Below are 13,595 nucleotides of genomic sequence, written 5' to 3'. Positions count from 1 at the left end.
GGCATCCCCCACTACCCCACAGTGGTCCATGACTCTCCTCTGAACACCGCCTCTCCCCAGTTTCATGAGAGATCTTTTTGAGGAAAAAGACAAAACGGAAAAAGAGATGCATCAAAATGATTTATGATCTAACCAATGTTTAGAAACTAGATAATTTTATAGTTGATTCAGTGGTTGATTTGGTCTTTGTAGGTGTGTTTCATTAAGGACAGGTATATTCATTTTCTTCCTGGCACAAGTGGCCCTTGACAGCATGGTTGGGTATCCTCCCAGAGTGTGTGTGTGTGTGTGTGTGTGTGTGTGTGTGCAGAAGACACATGGTGGTTGGGACCTTTAAAAATAAAATAAGCCCACAACTGCAGGAGCTCTGTCAACCCCCGTGCTGATTGATCGCAACACCAAACAGCTTTATTCTACTTAATAAGAAATTAGATCACAACGGGGATTTGCAGAAATTACCTTGAAATGTTTGTATGTTTGAATGATTGAGCAATTTGTGCTAAAAATTACATTACCCAGGTTTGAATCGTAAGCCTGTGAACAAATGCATGTTGGGCTAATCAGAATTCCAGAAGGAAAACCTTCCAGCTCTCAGCCCTGGTGGAAGGCAGGGACAGAACAGGCCTCAGCTCCCTGTCCAGTCCTGTCTAGATGACCCTTCTAGCCACCCATCTGGAAGAACAGCTACGCAGCTACTTTGGGACTAATGGAATCTTAATACTCAGCCCTGTATAGACTCAGAGCCTGGGACAGCAACCCCTTAATTATTCACCGAGGTTCTCTATTAAACAAGTACTTTGCATACCAGTTTCAGAGACAATGTCCGGCCCACCGAAAGCCTTGTGCTTTGAACGCAGCTTTGGCCCTGACAATTCCAGGCACCCACTCTGTTTCACCAGGAGGTAGAGACCTAGCCTCACGCCTGGCTCCTTGAGCAACTTCCTAAAATCTTTTAAGTCAACCTTGTGTTGTAGTCAACAGGGGAGGTTTGACCCCTAACCTCCCAACAACCGCCTGTTTCATTATTTATCTGAGGGAATCAGTCGGGTTTTGTTCTTCTACAAAAGTCCCTGACACTGGGATATTTTTAATAGTGGAAATTTTTCATTCTTGTCACTATGCCTTTTGAAAATACAGGTATTTTCATACATCGTGTGGCTAATGAGTGGGACTTCAGAACCCAACCTTTGCTCAGAACCTGTGGAAGGCGGCTGGTGAAGACCGCGGAAATTAATTATTGAGCTTCTTGTTGTACGTGCCTTTCTGTTTGATATTCTCCAGCACAGACGGAATCAGACAATTAAATCGCTCCTCCCCCTGCTTAGCCACAGTGCTCCACATCTCTTCTCCACTCCGGAGGCTGGTTCCAGTCTGTCCACAAAGGGCCCATGTGGGGAGATGGGGAGACGCGGCCATAGCCAAAAGACGTGGTGCTTTCGCAAAGTGAGGATTTTTCAAAAGCCTCTGCAAATGTCCCTCTGGATGGTTGCTTTCTAAAATGACTTTCAGGCCCATTTGTTGCCAGCATCTCCCAGGGAGGATCCAAAGGCTGAAGCTGCTGCACTGTCTGCCCAGGGCCTCAGCTTGCCATCCACAGGGAGCTTTGAACTCTATCATCTCACCATCTCTTCCTGTTTCTCGGATAAATACAAAAGCTCTCCTAGTCACCAGTGAGGACAGCCAAGCCAATTAATTTGTTTTATTGGACAATAAAGCTGTCATTCTGTAAACTAGGGTGATTACATCTAAATCTAAGACAGTGTGTCAGCACGTCTGATCACATCTGATCACATGATCAGGAAGCCCGTGTGTGTGTGTGTGTGTGTGTGTGTGTGTGTGTGTGTGTGTGTGTGTATTCCCCGCACCCGCATGCATGCGCACCCTGGGATGGGGTAGTTGTTTTGTTTGAAGTGTACCAGAGAAGAGAACAGGATGACTCCTTTAAGCTCAGAGAAAATGACACTTGAGTCCTTCCCCTCCAGGGTGCATTGATCACTCTGTTTAGGGATCATGTGTCTTCTGGAAGACTCAGAAAAGCCAGTGTTTGGCAGGTGCAGCCAGCCCTGAAGATTCATGGGCTGTGTCTATGGAGTCAATATTCCAAAGCCCTGTATCTACATTGGGCTTGTGCCCAACTTTCTGTTCGCATTATTCCCTAAACAAGCTAGGGTTACAACTGCACGGAGCCAGCTCTTGCAGGGCAATAAGAGGTGACTCTGGGAGTTTGAGGGGGTGGGAGATGGATAGGATACATGCATATATTTACATCAAGTTACATGTGATTCCTGTTGGGGCCTAGGGCTAACATCCACCGATATCAGGAGTGGACACCTAAGAACCCCAGTAGGAATAGAGAACTTACTTTGATCAGATGGAGGAAAGGGTCTGTGATTCCCCCAAGGCCTGAGGACCTTGGAGCAGCCAGACTCCCCTGTTCTCATGGTCTGCAGAGGACACTTAGTGCCAGACTCTGTTATAAGGTCAGAAGTCAGAGTTCTGAGGTCAGAGACCAGCGTGCTTTGCCACCCACAGGGTCTCCCCCAGGATGAGTGGATGCTGAACTTTCTGGCTGGAAGGCCGAATTTCTTCATAATTCCATCAGGATGTGCCAATCAAGCCAGGGATTGGATTTCAGCTGAACACTCCTTTCTCGTACTCTCCAGCTGGTTTGGAAGGGTTTTCAGATCAGACATTGCATGGCAGCGACACTCATGCCTACCGAGTAAATGTCGCTGTGTGTAACCTGAGGAAAATGATCAGTTCCCTGAGCAAATGTACGATGAACAAAGCTTGAAGGCCCGTGCACCAAGAGGGGATTCCCCTGCTGTTGGGACCGCCCCCTTTCCTCGTTCTGTTGACTGCAGACATGCACAAGCTGGGTGATGTTCCTGCATTGTGGGCTGCCAGCCCTCACTTTGCACCCTGCTGCTCGGTGGCTCTCAGGAGCAGTGTGGTGTGGATTTCTTAGCACACAGCACCCGGTGTCTGATGGAGGTGCAGGATTCTGATAGTGAGCCTAGCCCTTCTACAGGACTACGCTCAATAAAACATGGCTTCCCTCCTTACCTCCATGACTCTCCTTCCACTGTCCCACAATTCCTGTGAGAAAAACAAAGAATGCACTCCGGAGAGGCACAGGCTCAGTATCAGGCAGACAGACAACTCACATAAACCCTCGCACACAATGCTCCTTTTCATGCACAAACACAGGCAAAGCATATTCACACCCAGGCATTCCCACACTCGCTCCTGTACATGCTTTTCTAAGTGCACATTGACGTGTGGACCTACTCTGTCATCCACTGTTGGCTGCTAACTTCATGCCCCTTTTCATGCTGCTCCCCTCTCACCCCACCCAGGTTAGAAGAGGTGCCAAGGTGCTGGAGGCCAAAAAGTGTCGGTGTAGATTCATTAGCACACTATAGGAATTCAGGGTATGTCTTAGCACCGGGCACAAGAGCTGGGAGCTTGGAAAGACCTCGGTGTTGCCCCCTCTGAGCTCTAGGTAAACTGGGGACCTCACTGATTGTGCTCCCAGTGTGGGGAAGGAGCCTGTAGCACCCCTAGCAGGAAGTCAGAGCTCTCAAAGTTCTTGACCTACAGCCTTTATTTCCAGTTCACCATTTCCTCCTTGCTTGTCTCTCTCTGTAGGAAGAAGGGGAGACGAAGGGATGGAGACAGAAAGAGAAAATCAGAGAGCTACCAAGACTCTCCTGCTTCCACTGCTCCCAACATGCACACACACACACACACACACACACACACACACACACAAAATGCATATGCACATGTGAGTTTGCACATACATGTATACACATGTATCTTCCAGGCAGGTAAAACAGTGATTTTTTTCTCTCGACATGGAACTACCGTCTCCATCTTATTTTTCCCGTGGAATGAAAGGCAGCAGGGATCCTTTCGCTAGGCCAGAGAAAGAGCTGCCTCTCACATGCACGGATCACGTCTGTGAAGCATGGTTGCAGAAAGGAGGGAGCCAGAGACATTTCTTCTTCTGTGTTTCGCATCTGCCCAACTGTCACGCCCTCACCTAGGAAGACTACGTATGTCCGACCCAGCCGCCCTCCCTCTTGAGACCATGTGAGAATCGGAGATGATGGTCGCATAGTTGACTTCGTGTCCTCTGAGACCGTGGCACACTGGGGTCAGGAGCCTCAGCATGCTGCGTTGTCTTATGCTGCCCTCGGACTCCTCTTCCCTAGATGCTTGTGGGACTATGCCGCCATCCGTAGCACAGAGAAGATTCAGGGCTGTTGCCTCAGAGACTGCAGGCTTCAAGACGAGAGATCTGAATTGTCACTTTTCATGGGGTGTGTTGGCTTCATATATATTTAGCCACAGATCTAAGACTTGTATTTAAATGTATTACCTGGACACAAAGAATGATGAAAGGGAAAGTTAGAGCTGCACACTGTTGTGACTGGCATGAAGAAAAGTGACGGCTGACCCACCTGCATTCAATGCTCTTCCCAGTGCGGCTGCAGATTCAGGCCCTCAGGACTGTGGTTGAGCAGGGCAGGCCATTGTGCCCAGGGAAACCCCATAGGATGGCCCAGTGCTAGCTGCCTTCATCTTGGGCAGCAGGCCCTCCTCCCAGGCTGCTCCTGGATCCAGCGTCCTGTCACTGGGGTGAGAGGAGTTCGCTGATAGAAATATCAAGAAAAGAGGTGATGGAACAAATTGAGAAATTAAATTGTAATAAATTACTGAGGCCAGATGGTATTCTTCTGAGAGTTGTTGAGGAACGAGGAGCGAAATAGCAGGCAACTAATAAAAATATATAATTTAGCCTCTAAAGTGGCAGTGGTCACCAAAGCCCGGGCAGTCGCAGAGCTGGTGTTCCGGGGCAATCACAGGCCACCGATGGTGTGGGAGCCTTTTAATTATTTTTCTGTTGATGCCTCAAAGCCATGGCATATCCAGAAATGCCCCTGAGTTTGAGCGTTAATAACTCAGAAGCAATGATAAATGGTTGTGTGGAAACCACGCCAAATTATTTATGTTGGAAAGGAACAACAAACAAAACAGTAACTAGGCAACTCCACAAAAGTTCCAACTGGAAAATATGTCCATGCCATGTATGCACAGAGGCAAGGCGATATCCAACAAAGCACGCAGCTGGACTTGTTGGGTTCTCAAGCCCCTAGTCCCCAGTTTCCCACCAATAGTAGCCTCTGCTTCAGGCATCTCTGTCATAGTCTTATGCCTTATACCCTGGCCTGTTTTGAAAACCAAACACATTTTTTAAAATCTTTCAAAGTAAAACAACAGGGCCTGGGAGATGGTTCACTGGGTAAATCATTTGCCAGATCCAAGTGAGAAGACCTGAGTCTGAGTCCAGGCTCAGCTCACAGATGGGAGGTAGAAACAGGATACAAAGAGAAGACTGGAAAGCTCCCAGGCCAGCCAGCATAGCTTCCCTTATGTGGTGGACAGACAGAGCCTGCCTCAAACACGTGTGGATGCACAGCGTGTTTCTGGTACATGTGTTCCCATATTCACACACACATACACACCACAGACAGACACAGACAGAGACACACATACACTGGGCAGAAACATTTGTGGTGAATAAGACCAGACGTTAACCTTAACGTACAAAACATGGCCATGAGTCAGGAAGAAATTCTTGCTGTTTCACTTCATAAATGGGCAAAGAACATAAATAATTCACTAAAAGGAAAACACATGCAACTAACAAGTAGGAGAAATAAATGTTCCGTGCCCACTAGATACAGAAACATGTAAATGTGAGCAAAGTTAAAGATAAAATCCTCTACCTGCAATGTTAAGAAAATCCTGATGGATGAACAAGGCAGCTAGTCATTTCACAGGACGCTGGGAAAATGTGTGCTTCCATGATCTTCAGGGCATGCACTTGACAGGAAGTTCCACGAACTTTAAAACCCTTGTGCAATGTAAGTCACAATCTGGAGACGGCCAGAAAACAAGCGTGTAATTTCAAGGCAGTGATTTGTGCCTTTGTTTAGAACTGCCCGTCATGAGAACCTCACCTGTGCTCTCACTGAGCATGGGTAACTAGGAAGTGTGGCCTGTCCAGTGCGTACCACATTAGCCAGCCTCTGGAACTGCTAAGGGCTGGGGAGATGGCTCCTTTAGGAAGCGCTTGCCCAGCAAGCATGAGGGCCTGGTTTTGATTCCCAGGACCTATGCGAAGATGCTCATAATTCCAGGGATGGGATGGGGAGACAGGTGGATCCCTGGGGCTAGCCAGCTAGCAAGCCTAGCTTATGCATCATCAAGATTCAGACAGATGAGGGATCCTGCCTAATAAGAACTAAATTAAATTAAACTACTTTTTAAAAATGTAGACTGCTCCTAAGGAATAACGGCTAAGGCTATCCTCTCACCTCCGTACTTAAGAGGATGTACATACATGTACACACATACAACTTGCACATACACGGTATTAAATAAAAACAGATTGCAAGTCTGACATGTTGCGGATCTTGAAAGGTGTGAGCCGAAGCATCCATCATGGATGTCCCTGGGTGGTCCGCGTGTAGCCGAGCCTCACTTCCGCATAGTTTTCTTACTCTCAGTCATGAATGTCAAGAGCGGGTCACTCTGGCTCTAAGAAAATCAATTTGACCAACCAACTCTGATACCTTCATTTTCCACTTCCCAAAGCAACCTAAACCATATGTTTAATGAGGCTCTTCAACTCAGAGAGAGTAAGCTGTTACCTGAGTCAGGAGCAAGTCAGCCATCAAGCCTGCTTATTGCGTCTAATCGCGGCATCGTCTTCACCTTGCTGGCTTGATTTTCCCTCCCATTTAGCAAATGCTCGCTAAATACCAGGTGTTCAAGTATGTTTTACAACAGCGAGCCAAATATTAGCCGAATGGCACCAACCAGGGTCATCCCCCATCTAGAGATGTGAATCGCACGTGGAAGCCTAGAGGGTCCATGGGCAGGCCTATGTCTGCGCAATTCTTGGCACCTGATGGCTGTCTCCAGAACTGGGCCCTGCCACCTACCACATGCAGAGCATTCTGGGTCTCAAACAGGGTGTGTGCTCACAGGCAAGAGGGCAAAGAAGAAAAGAGTACAAATTATGCAAAATGTGCCCAGTTTCACACAATCCTGAAATATTATTTGCGTATTTTATGGGGGTGATACCCAATCAAGAACAAGGGCATGTATCTCTCCTCTAGGAGACCCATTCCACTTCCCCTGTGCTTGGAACTTCTGAGTCAGGAGAGACAGGCTACAGGAACAGAACCCAGCTTAGGCGCCAAAGGTACGTCTAACCCACACTATGAAAGAGAAGCCCCTCCACACATAGCTCTCAAGTCATGCTCTTCAGGGATTTTCCCAAAGTGCTCTGCTTTGGATTAAGCAGGTCATCTGGGCTGGGGTCCCACTGGCCTCGTGGGGAGCATGCACACAGCCACCACAGATCTGAGCAATCCCCTGTGAGGTCTCGGTCCTGGACACAGCTCCAGTCAAGACATGTGTCAGGACACTGCCAGCTGCAGACTGCCAGCTCCTGTCTGGCGGGTCGATTAGTACAGCCGTCAGGTGTCTTGCAACCCAGGGCCTCTCCGCCGCTGCCCTCCCATCTGATAGGTAAGCATACAACTAGTTAACTCCCTTCTTTCTTTCTCCTTTTCTCACCGACTCCGCTTGAGGCAATTACAGCAATCCTGCATTTGTCAATCACATCCATTCGCACATGGTCTCCTGAAATAATTATCAGGTGAGTGGCATCTCTATGCCTGGAGAGCCGGCTCGGAAACCACAAGCCCCAGAGTATTAATTACTGAGCGCAAAAATTTGCAGAGAAGCAAGTCTTTTAATGGTAGAACTGACGTAACATGATTGTTTTGATTTTTTTTACTAACATGACAATCATTGCTGTCCCCCTGGTCATCACCACAGATCAGCGTGAATTATCTGGGGAGGCCATTACCAAGCCGGGTACCATTTGATAAAATGAGGCGCATGCTTCCTGGCGCGATGTTTGTTGATTTTCAGAACACAGCCAAGCCCGAGAGTCAACAACGGGAATGAAAGTGGACTCTGGCAAGCAGGCCAGAGGGGTGCTCTGGCGTGGCGGAGCGAGGCTTTGGTGGCTCCGTTTTGCTGCAAGAAACACTTTAAAGAAGGTGTTTCTTCCTTTCTCGCGGCTGCCCTGTTCTTGGCAGCCCCGCTCCTATTTCTGGGGAACTCAGGGCATCAGCATTTTGTCGAGTTTAACGTTAAAGGCATGGTGCGCATTTTCTGAGCTTCAGTTCACGTCATCAAAACACATGTGTTGCTTGGTGTGGTGAGGCAAGCCTGTAATCCCAGTACTTGGTGGCTGAGGCACACACACACACACACACACACACACACACACACACACACACACATCATCATCATCATCATTATCATCATCATCATCATCATCATCATCATTATCATCATCATCATCTCAAGTTCAAAGCTAGCCTGGACTACTACACAGAGAGCTTCAGACCAGCCTGCACTATGAAACCTTAAAGTCAAAACAAAACCATGAAAATGCCTATGCCACCGCACTCTGTCCTTGAAGAGGAAGAAAGGGGGCTTTGTTCTGGGTTGTATGCTGTCCTCTTGAACAGAAATCCACTCAGCCGGCAGAGATAAAACATCAAAATAAGGTCCCAGAACCTGTTCAGAGAATTGTGTGGGGGAGACGGCTTGGAGGCTGGCTTCTGTTGTAATCAGTCTCCTCCTCTGACCTCTGCCTCATGTAAAATCTTTCCCCTTACTTCTCATTCAGAGATTCTGTCTCCTCCCTCCATCTATGTATTTCCTAGGCTTATTCCCTAGATGCTAATCTCACATCCCAGAAAGTCTGGGTCCCATTTAACTGGTCCCCAGGGTACTTTTCCAAATATCCCAACTCTGTGGCCTCTTTCTGTCCTGGGTTTTATCTTCTAGGGGGTCCATTACAAGGGTAAGATGCATGGAGCACTCTGGGATGTGCAAATGGCCACTTCCTGGCCTCTTTGCATATGACCGCCATGCTGTGAGCCATCTCCTCTGGAGCAGCATCGCTCCGTGAGCCTCTCGCCAGCCCCAGCTACCCAGAACCTTCTCCCTCCACGCATGAATCACAACCCCAGTTTCTGCTAAAAGGAAAGGCATACTTTCTATTTTCTACCTCTTGTCTAGCTGTTAGAACATCAACACAATTTAAATTTTTATTGGTTGTTTGTGGAAGGTTTTTACTGGAGGACAATCTCTTTTGGTCCTGTGTGTTCATTATCTTCTAAGAGTCAGCCAGGCCCGTCAACCATGAAGCACCCTGTAAACTCCCCGGGCTCAGTGATGTCACCTAGTCAGCTAGAGTTGGGGTTTAATAGTCACCAGAAGTGCATCTCTTCCCCAGGCAAAACAGTGTGGCTTCTCTCAGTGTCAGTGGCTTCCACGGGTGGCTCATTTCTCATTAATAGGTGAAATAGAAGCCGGAAGGGATGGCACACATTCAGATGGAAAGGAAGGCACAGTAACTAAGTAGTGTCTTCTATTTTCCTTTCCTGTCTGCAAAAGCTAAACTAGAAAAATCCATAGCTTGGCCTATTTCAAACTCCCATGTAAACCCTGCCCAATGTAAATTCCACAAGCACTGAATGCACACCTGGGAGATTCTATCCCAACTGTAGTGGAGACACTGCCTGGGGCCTCAGACGCTGGAGCCACACACTTCTACTCCATGGGCTCACACATCCATCTTTGTGTGCTTGCTGGACTCTTGTCCATGCGCACAGTAGGCTCTTACTAAGTGGCAAAGAGACTGTCACCCTCCAGCCCTATGAGGGCCCCAGAATTCCAGTGCCCTTCCTGCTGCCTTTCATCCTAACCAGACAGGGGTTCTGTGGATGCTTTTTCTGGGTACCAGAGTGTGTCCCAGTGTCCCGGTCCCTTGGGCACAGTGGTCCTATAGGGTTTTGTAGGGGACATCATGTTAACACTGGTTGCAAGAGACAGTTCAGGCTCTCTTTGAGAAGGAAATATCAAGGCTGCAGGTGCAATGATGATGTGACCACCATACGTGCCGATGGCTCTACTTACCCTTGCTCTCCTCAGCTCCTCAGTCACAAAGCAGGACCCACATTCTACACAAAATCAGCAAGTGTTTCATGACCCATTGAACCTGGGAAATATTTCAGAACCTTTGAAGGCTTTTACTCTGAGTCTAGGACAGACGAATCACAACACCGATTCACGATAAAGGGACAGATGCACGTAGCCGACACATTAAGCCAGACCACACCTATGTGCAGCGTCATTTACATCATGAGGAATCCATGGAGAAACTTCGGGAGTCACTGTATCCATGGAGCCTGCTGCCTGCAGAGTTCTTCAGAGCAGCTGTGCACAAGCCTTAGCACCTCCCAGTGGGCACCACTGCACACTTCTCTGAGGCTGGCTGAAGGGGCAAGCTCGGGAAGAGCAGAAGATGCCCAGACTCACTGAGACACAAAGAACAGCTTATGAAGAACTTCATAATGAGTATGAGTTTCTGTGAGAGTAAAGAAAATTCATCCACGTTGAAGCAAATAATATCTAAAATAAATACAAACTTTATTTTGGTAGCTCCTAAAGTTATCAAGTTACATAGGTATATATGTGGTTCACATAACATACATTCATTCATTTATCCGTTCAGAGACAGGTTCTCTCTGTGTAGCTCAGATTGGCCCAGAACTTGCAATGTAGTCAAGGCTGGTCTCAAATTCATGTTCCTCCTTCTTCAATCTCCAGAGTGCTGGGATTATAGACATGTGCCTCCATCCTACCTCATGTTTTTATTGGACAGCACTGGTTGTGGATATAAGCCTACTGTTTTCTGGCTCATTTATGACCTCACTCAGCTCAACCTAGAATAGGGAAACCCAGATCCTTCTTGCCATTCTCTGTATACACACAGCAGCAATCAGGCCCCTGCAGGTGCTGTCCTTCTAGCTAGCTTCCTGGGACTGTAGCCTCTCTGCCCTGGGGAGGATTCAGTGGGAGCAATACACTTGTAAAAATGAGGTGCATGTTCTATCGGCATGCCAAGCCTTCTGATGCTCAGGCTGTCTCAGCAATGGCCATGCGGAAGGCTGCAGGCAGGACAGAGACATGCTCTCTCTAAGTGTGAACAGGCATACCTCGACGTGGGTTCCTTTGAAACCTCCATCTGCAGATGTCCTTGGAAAGGCAGCTTTCAAAGTTCAAGCCTGCAGTTTCTAATCGTGACAGTGTGTCCGGGGACCATTGCCAAGAGAGGTCTGGCCTGAGCATGGCCTTGTGGGAAAGACGTCAAGGTTCTCTCTCTAATTCAGAATCTTGCCCTAACTAATGAAGACCAGGGTGAGAACAGATAGAGATTAAAGCAGAGGTTGGGACTCGCTCTAGGATGGCCCCAGGGTAATAAATCACGGACAGCTCCTATGACCCTAAGGGATACTCACTAGGCACTGTACACACTCCTGGCTCAGCCACACGACCTTGAGCGAGACAAGCAGCTCCTCCAATGGGGAGCAGGCCTTGGAAGGAAGCATTTCAGTCAGCTCTGTGTGGAGCTCATTACCAAACACAGCTCTCACATGGGCTCATAGCAACACCATGGCTTGGAATTCGGTTATTGTGCTGGTCTGCTTTGGGCTCTAGGCAGGCTTCTAAGCCTTCCCCTCCATCCTCTCTATCCCATCCACGGAGGCTTGAGAGCCCTGGGCTGGGACAGCAGTCACATATGTCCCCCTTTCCCCAATTGGGTAGTGTCAGTGAACACCCTTCATCCGGCCATCCTCTGGGCATATTCTTTATCATCCACGGGGGCAGGGCATCCCTCTCTGCAGATCTCTGGGAAAGTTTTCGGTATTGCTTTTTATAATCCACATCTCTTGGGACCCATAAGCATCCCTCGGCCTCTTTCTTTGTTTTTCTCCAAACTCTTCTTCCGTCCCTTGCAGTCTCTCATAGACTGCCTTTTGCTCAACAAAAAAGAACAATCAGAAGGAGCGCAGGGTGGCTCCGTCAACAAAGCACTTTGCCTTGAAACCACGAGGACCTGAATTCAATTCCTAGAACCCATGCCATAAAAGCTTGGTGTGGTGGTGTGTGCTTGTGCTACCAGTACCAGGATGGCAGAAACAAGAGGATTCCTATGGCTCATTAGCCAGTCTGCCTAGCCTAATTGGTGAGAACCAGGCCAATGAGAGAGTCTTAGTGAAAGTAGTGGAAGACACTGGAGGTTGTCCTCTGCCCTCCGTATGAATGTATACAGACACACGCAGCAGCAGCTGCCACCATGAGGGATGTGGGAACTACAAAGGCCCTTTAAAGGGTGTGATTTCCGACACAGGGAGGAAAGGTTCTGGCTCTCAAATACCTCCCAGCGCTGACTCTGATGAGGAGAGGCCCTATGTGGCTCTATGTGATATCACACAGAGTCCCCAAAAGCCTTACTTATCATTACCGTGTTCACTGTGCCTGACCCTGAGGAAGGAGCAGGCCTGCAACCCAGGCACCATGCTATCAAGAGCTTGGGTGGAATCCACTCGCTTTGAGCTTGCTTCTTTGACACCTGGTCCAGCCTGATGACCTGGGCACAGGTGCAGAGCTGAGTGTCTGAAGATCTGTGGAGCTTCAAGATGACCCTTAAGCCCTTTGTCTGGAGTGTCTGAATAGTGGGTTCTCCAGGAATCCCTTAGCAGTGCTCAGAGTGGCTGCACTTTATCGTAGTTCTTTTTAAAACTCGTTTTTAAAAAAAAATTATACAATTTGTTTCAGTCATATTCCTTCCCCTTCCCCAACTCCTCCCAGACACCCCCATACCATTTCATATTCTTTCTCTGTTTTAAAAGGGGGGGGGGAACATGCACTTGCATGCTTGAGCATGCACACGCACTCCCAAATATAACAGATGATAGACAGACCGACAGATAGATAGACAGACAGATAGATAGATAGATATACAAAACAAAAAAAAAAAAAACATGGAATCCATTTTGTGATGGCCAACTCTTTATGAGCAGCAGCCTGCCCTGGGGTGTGCTTAATACCCCCAGTGTCACTCCGTTGAACAAACTGATTTTCCCCTCTTATGATAGCTACCCCAAACAGCTTCTCAGATGGGGTTGGGACTTTGTGACCATTTCCTCTTCTTTATACTGGGATTTTGTCTCATGTGAGCCTATGCAGGTCTTGTGTGCATCGCCCCAGTCTCTGTGAGATCAGATGATCACCAACTGTTGCTGTGCCCGGAAAAACGCTGTTTCCTTGGAGTCACCACCACCTCTGACCCTTACAGTCTTTCCATTGCCTCTTTCCTCTTAAATTCTTAAAGTGTATGCTTTAAAAAGCTCTTTTTGGGTCAACTCTGTCCCCTTATTCTGTTTATTTAACTGCCTGGCCTACCCCATAGTCATTCTTATTTTAGAACGAAGATAGATGAACTCCTCAGAGTCTATCTGGAAACCTTGAGGAACACTCTTAGAAGATTCTGGTGAGATGGGCCACACACTCTTCTCTTGGCCCCTGCAGCTACCAGCAACTACTTGGCAGGAACGGCTCTCTGACAACTGCAATCAGAAGGC

The sequence above is a fragment of the Arvicola amphibius genome, chromosome 1, assembly GCF_903992535.2.
Source record: "Arvicola amphibius chromosome 1, mArvAmp1.2, whole genome shotgun sequence".
Taxonomy (NCBI): domain Eukaryota; kingdom Metazoa; phylum Chordata; class Mammalia; order Rodentia; family Cricetidae; genus Arvicola; species Arvicola amphibius.
Note: the sequence above shows the minus strand (reverse complement) of the source record.